General features: G+C 36.8%; 1 long non-coding RNA gene across 1 annotated transcript; it reads left to right on the forward strand.

The window, feature by feature from the left end:
• Positions 1–2,311: 2,311 nt before the first annotated feature.
• Positions 2,312–3,900, forward strand: LOC115771241. Its single transcript, XR_004018925.1, has 4 exons — positions 2,312–2,421; positions 2,486–2,527; positions 2,622–3,707; positions 3,774–3,900. It is a non-coding gene; the product is annotated as an uncharacterized LOC115771241 (long non-coding RNA).
• Positions 3,901–8,699: the final 4,799 nt, after the last annotated feature.

An 8,699-nucleotide genomic window follows, 5' to 3' on the forward strand; every position in this document is an offset into this window, starting at 1 on the left:
CACGATGCTCAAACAAAATGCATTCCATTTTAATGAGAGATGATTAGTCGAAAAAATCTTTTAATACGAATCTTTAACATTGCAAGTTCAAATTTCTTATACTTTTAAATAAACTGTCAATGAGGAAAGAAGCCAAATATTTGTAAAACAGCAAGAATAATTATCTGTTATTTGTTATATTACATATTTTAGAAAATGATTTAACATGATTTAATTTTGAAGTTCAAATGCGCTGATATATAAAATACTGAGAAAATACTTATAAGGCTGAAGACCTCTGATTAGTTATATAAACTTTACAATAACTACCTATTATTATTACTATTTATCATTTTTAGATAGCGTCTTATTCAGATTGTTAAGTATCTTTTTTAATCATTAGTCTTAACACAGCATCTAAAAAACGAAGACTAAGACAACTTGCTTCTGACAAAACTATTGTTGATAAAGTCATCTTTCGTAGAATTAAAACTATATAGTTTTAAAGAGCACACCGCGTGTGTGTGTGTGTGTGTCTGTATTAGCAGACAAAGCGTCAGCTAATAAAAATGTTTATTTCAATTGTAAAGTAAATGAAATGTTTGCCTGTAACAGAAATTATGAATGGCTCATTATGGCTGGCTATTTACACAATTGCCGCCTTATAAGCGATAGCCTATTGTGGATTTCCATGTCAGGCCGCGTATCAGCGCTGCGTGTATTGAACTTTAACTAATCGAAGTATTAGAGGCATAAAATTGTATTAAAAGTATTATTAGAGGCATGTTTTGGTCAGTTGCATGTTGATTTATGCCTTAAGTTTATTAATTTATGTAAATGCGTGCCATGGAAGCACGCCTGAATAGATTAAAATGCTTGAAATTTTAGTTGGTTGCCCGCCCGAACTGTTAATGAGCTAACAACAAAATTTCATGCTCCATGAATGTGGCAGTGAATTCGATCGCTTATTAATTGTCGCGACCCTCGAGGCCGAGGCGTAGATACAAATTAGCTTCGACTTATTGGCAACTTATACAAACGCGATTCCGAGCGTTAAGTGAGCCGGTTATAATTCGCATTCTCGTATCGTTGGTATCTATGATTTCATAAACAAGTTTTGCCTGCGGATTTCACGGCTTTTAATTATGCGTTAGACAGTTCTGCACATGGAAATCTCATTGCGGGCCCCGCAATAAATGTTTAAATAAATGGCTGCAATTATTTATGCGTCACACCCAATCGATTTTTTCTACGATAGCTGCCGGTGCCTAAGGCCTCTCGAATCTCGATTCGCCAGCTCTCGACTTCGACTCAATGAAATTCAACCAAATGTTTTATTGATGTGTTGTAGATAATGTAATTTTGTATTGTTTAAATTGTTACCGCCTTGGCTGGAACTCATTTATTTTTTGTTTTTAATTTTTTATGTGCCAGCTTGACCGCCGGCGTGGATCCGTTTTTATAGCATTTGTCATTTTTTATTTTTTTTTTTTTCTACTTAAATTTTACAGGCTCTGGAGCTGTAAATGTTTTCTTCAAAGAGGCCCGTAGAGTGTTGAACTACTGTTTTGGTAGTAAGTGAGATGAGGTTTTAATAAAGTTGTCAAGTGGCAGTTAATGTCCGCTTTATTGCATTTTCTCGTTTGACTACTAAATAAAAGTTAGATCGATACAAGATTAATCGCGAAATTTACCGCTCTTGAATGAAAAATGCGGGCGAGAGAAATCTACTTTTCATAACTTTGGACAGTTGATTATAAATTCGATTGAGCTAAAACTCATTCTCAGATATCTAACTTAAATATTTATATAGACATCAAGTTCAAAATAATACGGTTAGATTTAAATTTGGCACAGTCAGGTTGCTTATAGAAAATTGATGTCAAAATACTTAAACAAGTCCTTAAACAAGTCCTTAAATTACCAACTTGTATTCTGTTCGATAAATGGATATTTTCATAGATTATGAAACTACTGGGCTACTTGCTTACTCACATGATACTTGGCGAAAGCCCGCGGCTATTTTAAATCAAGCAAATCTATAAATAATTAATTTACAAAATTCAGCCGCGGCTGCATCTTTTATAAAAGACATATAGCTAGAAAACTTGTAAGCCATAAAATGCGACATCTTGAAATATTATTGATTATAATTAAATAAATAATTCGCAATTCTATTCTACACATTTCGCAAATGCTGTCGGGAAAAATCCAAGCTAATCTATACCTGGGTCAGTAATTATATACTTATCAGCGCCCACAGAGAAAAATTGTTGCTGCATCGTATATAAAAGTCGCAAATCCGAAAATCAGTTCAGTTATTTGCTTGCAGCAGAAGCTAAGATGAATTTCTTCCATATGTTAGCCGTCATAGCTTTGGTCTTGGCCATTTTTATGCACCAATCGCGTGCTAATTGGATAGATGATATTGGCGCAGAAGTGGTAAGTAAAATATAACATAAAATTAAAAAATTGATAAAATAAATTATACATGTTAAACTCTTAGGAAAAAGCTGGCAAAGAAGTCGAAGAAATGGGCAGAACTGTCGTAAGTCTAAGATATATATATATATATATATATATATGTACATATACTAATATTTAATTATATATGCTGAATAACTTTTGCAATATCTTTCTAGGAAAATATGAACAATCAGTTTTTATACCAGCAATAACATTTGCTTCATTCTTATCAGAAAATATAAACTAAAAAAGATATTACTAAAAATTAAAAGATGTGAAGTACTCAAACAAATTTAGGAACATATTTGACTGAACAAATAAATTTTTTGTTAACTTTTTTCATTACATAAATTTATCAACAAATATATGTTTCTTCAAAAAACATTTTTACAAGTTAGTATAAAGTATTTCTATAGTCGGCATTGCCCAATTTCGCAAATCTGTTTACTTCGAATGGAAACAACTTATTAAGCTGATTAAAGTCATATATGTATGAAAAACATTTTTAGAGCAATTGCTGATGTGTACTTTGCTTTGTGCTTATAAAAATAGAAGTCAAGAAAGCTGCAGTCAATTTAAGATATATAAACTATTTAATACCCTGCATTGGGTAAACCGAAATACACAGAGATAATTCATAAACTCTAATAATGAAATTTGTCATTATACTTTAAGAAATTATTGAGACCAAAAGAATTTAAGGTGCAAATTCCAAATCTGAGCTCCTAAAGTTACAGGGTATAAAATCTTTGAGCAAGTGTTGCTTTCATGACGAATTGGCCTCACTTTTATACCCTGCCAGCGCCTATTAGGGAGTTTGACGAGCTGAGTATATATAACCACAAGACTGGCTATATAGAAATCATTTAGCATCTATCTTCATGAAACTATGCAAAGATCCATTCTTTTATAGCACATTTCCCTATAAACCTGTTAAGATTTGTTCAAGCATTTACTTTAAATTTATTGCCACATTTGTTGCAAGGGTATACAAGTTTCGGCAGCTCAGAAAGAAAATTCTTTTCTTATTTTTGGCAAATGATGCCTTATCAGCATCGTTGCGGCTGTTAAGCTATTTATTTATACGCAGGCCAGATAAGCCAGCAGTCGTCTAATTCTAGTAGCATCTGCATCATCTCTAGATTGAAGAAATACGCAAACTCAATATGAATTACAATATATTAGTCTTAATTGCCGTCATTTTGGCAGTCAATGTGGATGTGGCCAAGGCTAATTTGTGGGACAGCATAAAAGATACATTTGTAAGTTTGCACTAAACATAGATGAAGTACATCAAAATCAACTTTATGAACGCTTGTTTATTATAGGAAGACATAATTGACGCAATTAAAGACTTATTCTCATAAGATAAGTTCGTGCCAGTGTTAAATGCATTGAATTGTAAACCAAATAATATTTAAATAAAAAAATGGAATTTCTCTTTAAAAGAAATTCTGTTTCAGACAACTTTACTCTAAGTTTTACTGGCATCAAATTTGTTTGAGTTCTCTGGCTCGTAAGAGTCCACGTGTATTTATGCTAGTTTGCCGTTAAGTGTGAAAGGCTGCTTCATCTTCATTTCCACTCGAAGTGACGTCTCGCTTTTTGGGGTCATTTCAATCAGCACCTGTCACACGGTTCGAGCGTTGGCGTGTGAAGTATTTTGGGCTGTCGAGTTTCGTCTAGACGGCGGAGCAGCTCACTTGGCTGTTGTAAATTAATTAAAAGAAATTGTTTTGGCCGCTGGGCTGTTGCTGAAAATGTTTCCTAGAACATCGCTCGACACTTTCGCCCAAGACTTAGGTTTTTTTCCTTTTTAGTTTTTTGCATATCGATAAGCGGCTAGTCGCGGCCCGTTGCAGTCATAATTTATACGTTTCGGCGCAGTTTATGACAGGCTAACAAATTTCCTGCTGCCGCCCCATGTGGTCAGCAAACGGCGGCCAGCGCGATACAAGATACAAGATGCAAGCACAAGATACAAACGCCAAAGGCGGCTGCCATCAAGGCCGGCGACCGAGCTGCAAACTTATGACTGCCAATTGCCATGAGGCGCATAATGGAAAACAGAATGCACGCGTGCGCTGAAGCTTGAAGCCTGACGCCGCCGCCGTTCGAGTCGTAAATTATGATATACTCGAAGTGATGCCAGCCCAGGAGACCAAGTCAGGGGGAGGGCATAGCAGATGCATAAATATAGTTTTCAAGTTGATTGCAATCGGCAGTTAAACAAGGCGCTGGCCGAGTGACTGGCTAGCAAAGGTGAGCAACTCGGGGCTTTATCATCTTTGCCATGATCATCGCCTGACCTGGCCACCCACAGTCGCACAGATTTGCCAGCTGAGCTCGCTATTTGTCAATTATCGCAATGAGCGATCGGCTGCCATTTCGATCGCACGTATCTGGACTGTAAATTAGAGACAAGTCCACTCATTGCATCAGTGTGCAAACATTTTGCACTGGACAGCCGCTAAGTAGACGGTGAATACAGGCTGTTGCCTGTACAACTACAACTCAAAAGTAACAACAACCACAATGAAGCTAAGGTAAATGCTGCTACACTGAGTCGACATTTGGCTGGCATTTTAAGTCACGGGGCGTATACGCAATTTACATATGTCAATGCGAGTGATGCGATGAGGCGCTGCTTTATTAGGCGAACATATCGTATATACCTGCCCTCAGCTGCCGTCCTCTTACTCATTCCATTCTTCTTTTTGTTTATTGTGCCTGGTTTCCATAAAATTGGTAACATATGGCACATATTATTAAGTTGAACGTAACAATTAAAGACGTAAGCTCCGACCAAAATAAATATAAATATGTTAGATAGTCAGAAGAAGATTAAGAGCAATTAACAGGGTATCTGTAAGTCAGGCTTTTCAATATATAATCTCCTCTACCGAATGACTTAAAAGTGTCAAATAGATCTCGATACATTTCCTGGACGATAGTCAAACATACAGAAATATCGATCGTTTTTCAATATTATCTCAAACATACAACGTATTTTACATTGCCAAGCTACTAAATCATATACTTTAATTTAATTATGATTGCACCTTTGGGAGAGTGCAGTATCGATCCTTTTTATGTCTGAATGAGTGGATTTATTACTTTTAATAGAAAGCATTCTGTATATCTATAGATAAAATCCCAAATGCTTACAGATACTTCAGATTTAAAACTGTGATAGCGATTGCGGAAGAGTGCAGTACCGATACTATCGATGGATCATAATAATGCCACCAAGGAGGAAATGAGCACCTTTTTACATAGGATACATAAACTGCCACAGGAACATAACTGTAAGTCAAAATATTTAACTTTGGTTATTTTTTAAGTGCTGGGTAACCCTTAGTCGAGTCTGCCCGTTTGGCAAACTTGCATTTTGCTTTGCCCGTTGCCGCCAATTAATAAACATTTACGCTCTTTGCATTGATTGCCCGCCAGCGATAAGTTGAAGCGACTTTTAAGACCTGGGCGTATTGAGTTTCGTAATTGAATTCCAAATTTCGAATGCACGTCGGTGAAAGTAAGTCGCAGAAATTCATTTGAAAGGCCGCAGTCGATGACGTCTAATGCAAAACTACTTTTTGTTTCCTTTTCATTATTTCTGGCCATTTTTTATGTGCCAGTCGTGAGTGCATAAACAGTAACGAAAATGCAAAAATACAAAACAAATACTCTAACGATTTCCGAGTTCAAATTGATTTTGTTTTTAGTGCTGCTGCGCAATTGCCAGCTTCACCTAAGCCAGGCTTGCAAAGCAGGTGGAATGTTTCTAAAGGCCGAATATGTATGCAAATATTTGGAGGCCAAGCGAATCGGCTCGAGATGGTGACAACTAGTAAACATTTCAAACGCCAGTCGGCTTTGGTCATAGGAAACATAATTTTGTTTTGCTGTTGTGGAATTTCGAAATCGTATTTGTGTCATATGCAAACGAGCCAGTGAGAACAAAACACAAAACTGAAATTCGATAGCCCAAAAATAGCAACTATGTGGAGTGTAAATAATGAGTTGTGAACACGTAGAACGCTGTTGACATTTCGCAGTCAGCCCGAAACTTGTTTGGGGCAGAGGCGTAGGACAAAGGGATTTCTGAATAATATCACTAGCTGTTATTTGCTTACTTTGCCAGGGCTGAAAATACTAAGAAAATTGTAGTTCGGCCTGTCCACACAAGTTAAATGGCTTGCGGAATAATATATTTTTTAAATTTAAAGAAAACCATTTAGTTTTTAATTTAACATTGTTTTCTCTGTGTTTTTGGGCTTGGTTAACGCTTCGGTTCTTTTTGGAAAGAAAAAACAATTCCGGGCTCGAACCGGTTCGGTTATAAGCCTTGGTTCTAAACCGCTTAGGCTTTCAAACTCTTATCGATATATATAAAAAAAAATATAGAAAATGAATTTTCAAAAAGGTAACTTCATAGCTCAGTATTGGTATACACTATAAGCTTTTTGAAAAGTTTGGGCTCTTAACTTAATAATAATTTAATGGCACCGCAATAGATACTTCTTTCAAATCTAGTACCTCTATAGCTTCAAAGTGCATGCAAACACTTCGAACATAATCATCATCAGCCACTCGACCGCAAGACATAAAAGCCACAAATGCCACAAGCGAAATGAAGTAATTTTTGGTTCAACACTTGAAATCACGCCTGCAAATTTCAATTGCCCTCCAGTCATTATAATTATGCCATTATGATTACGAGTGCTCATTACATTGAGCAAAATTTCACGACAATGGGCCACAACCTTCAATGTGGCAACGCTGAAGTGTACAAATTAAATTGGACATTAAGCTGATGCCGGGCGTACGATGCCGACATATCCGACACAATAGACAAACAGTCAACAAGTTGGCTCTCACAATTGGCACTCACTTGCTGTCAAACAACGGAAGTTGTCTCCAAGGCTGCCGACAACGGGCTGCGCTGATTTCATTCATCCAAAACTCGACTTGAATTACTTGCAAATTGCTGGCAGCCAACGTTGGAGGGGGGCGTTCCAAAAACCACAATCTCAAACAGCTGCTGCATACGAAATGAGATTGTCAGCTGCCAATCAATATTTATGCATGAATTTTGGCATGTTCTGACGATTCTGCAGCCGCAGCTGCTGCCACAAAAATGTGCAAGCTCCACGAATAATTGGGAACCCATTTAACAAGTTTCCCACAACATATCAAAATTCAACAAGTGCAGCATCGAGTTAAACCATTATGGATATCATATCTTATAAGCATACAAAACTAAATCAGCCAGAAATGCAAAAAAAAATTAAGCGAAAACGAAATTTAAATGTAGTCGGTTTTGCAACACTCTATGCCAGGGCTGCAAAACGATCAGTGATGTATTTATGTACATACCTTATTCGCTTATTTTGATCAGTAGCGATATAAAAATTGTTCACCAAATTATAATTAAAGAACAGAAGTTTAATAGCTAACTAAATAAATAAGATCATAACGAAAAATTATTTTAACTAACTACAACATGTATGTTAAGGAAAGGTCATTAGACTATGAACCTGTAACAGACATAAATGTTCCCAATAGATTTCATTGTCATTATACATTGCTTTTTCATTATTATTATACATACCACACAAATAGTTGTGCAAACAACTTAACTAGCCCAAAGTACCCGTTTGTTAGGGCCACCGCAACAGTTTCTGTTGCCAACTGCATAAATCACAATGAAAGCTCCGGTTACCAGGGCCAAAACTGCAAAGGCAAGCGTTATTCCTCACGATGGCACTGATGATGGAACCGGCTGGCATAATAACAGAGAACAGAGCACTTCTTGGGCACGACGCAAATAACTTGCAGCGTGACTGGATAAAATGCCAAGCCGAGCCGAGCCACACAGAGTTTGAGCTGGTTGCCCAAGCTCCGAACTCCGTAGCCCATCGGAGCCATGCACTGGCGAGACATCTCCCCAAGTTTCCAATCGTCGCCGGTCGGCAAAATTCAAACAAATCGCTCAAACAATGCAGCAACAACAAAAAAATCGAAAAAAAAATATAATAAAATACAAAGCAATTTTTTGACACGACTCGCGCAACTTTGGCTTTCGTTGTTGCCTTTTTTTTGTGAAACTTGGCTGGGATATTAGAAAACCGCACAATGCGTTTCAGCTTGCCTCAGATTTCAGTTAATTGATTAGAAAAACGTGTGCATTTAGATAAGCTCTGAGACACATGATACTCAATAACCATAAACGCATCGCCGTATACGGCTCT

This window comes from Drosophila novamexicana, unplaced genomic scaffold (genome assembly GCF_003285875.2).
Source record: "Drosophila novamexicana strain 15010-1031.04,08,12 unplaced genomic scaffold, DnovRS2.1 tig00000008-arrow-pilon, whole genome shotgun sequence".
NCBI classification, from domain to species: domain Eukaryota; kingdom Metazoa; phylum Arthropoda; class Insecta; order Diptera; family Drosophilidae; genus Drosophila; species Drosophila novamexicana.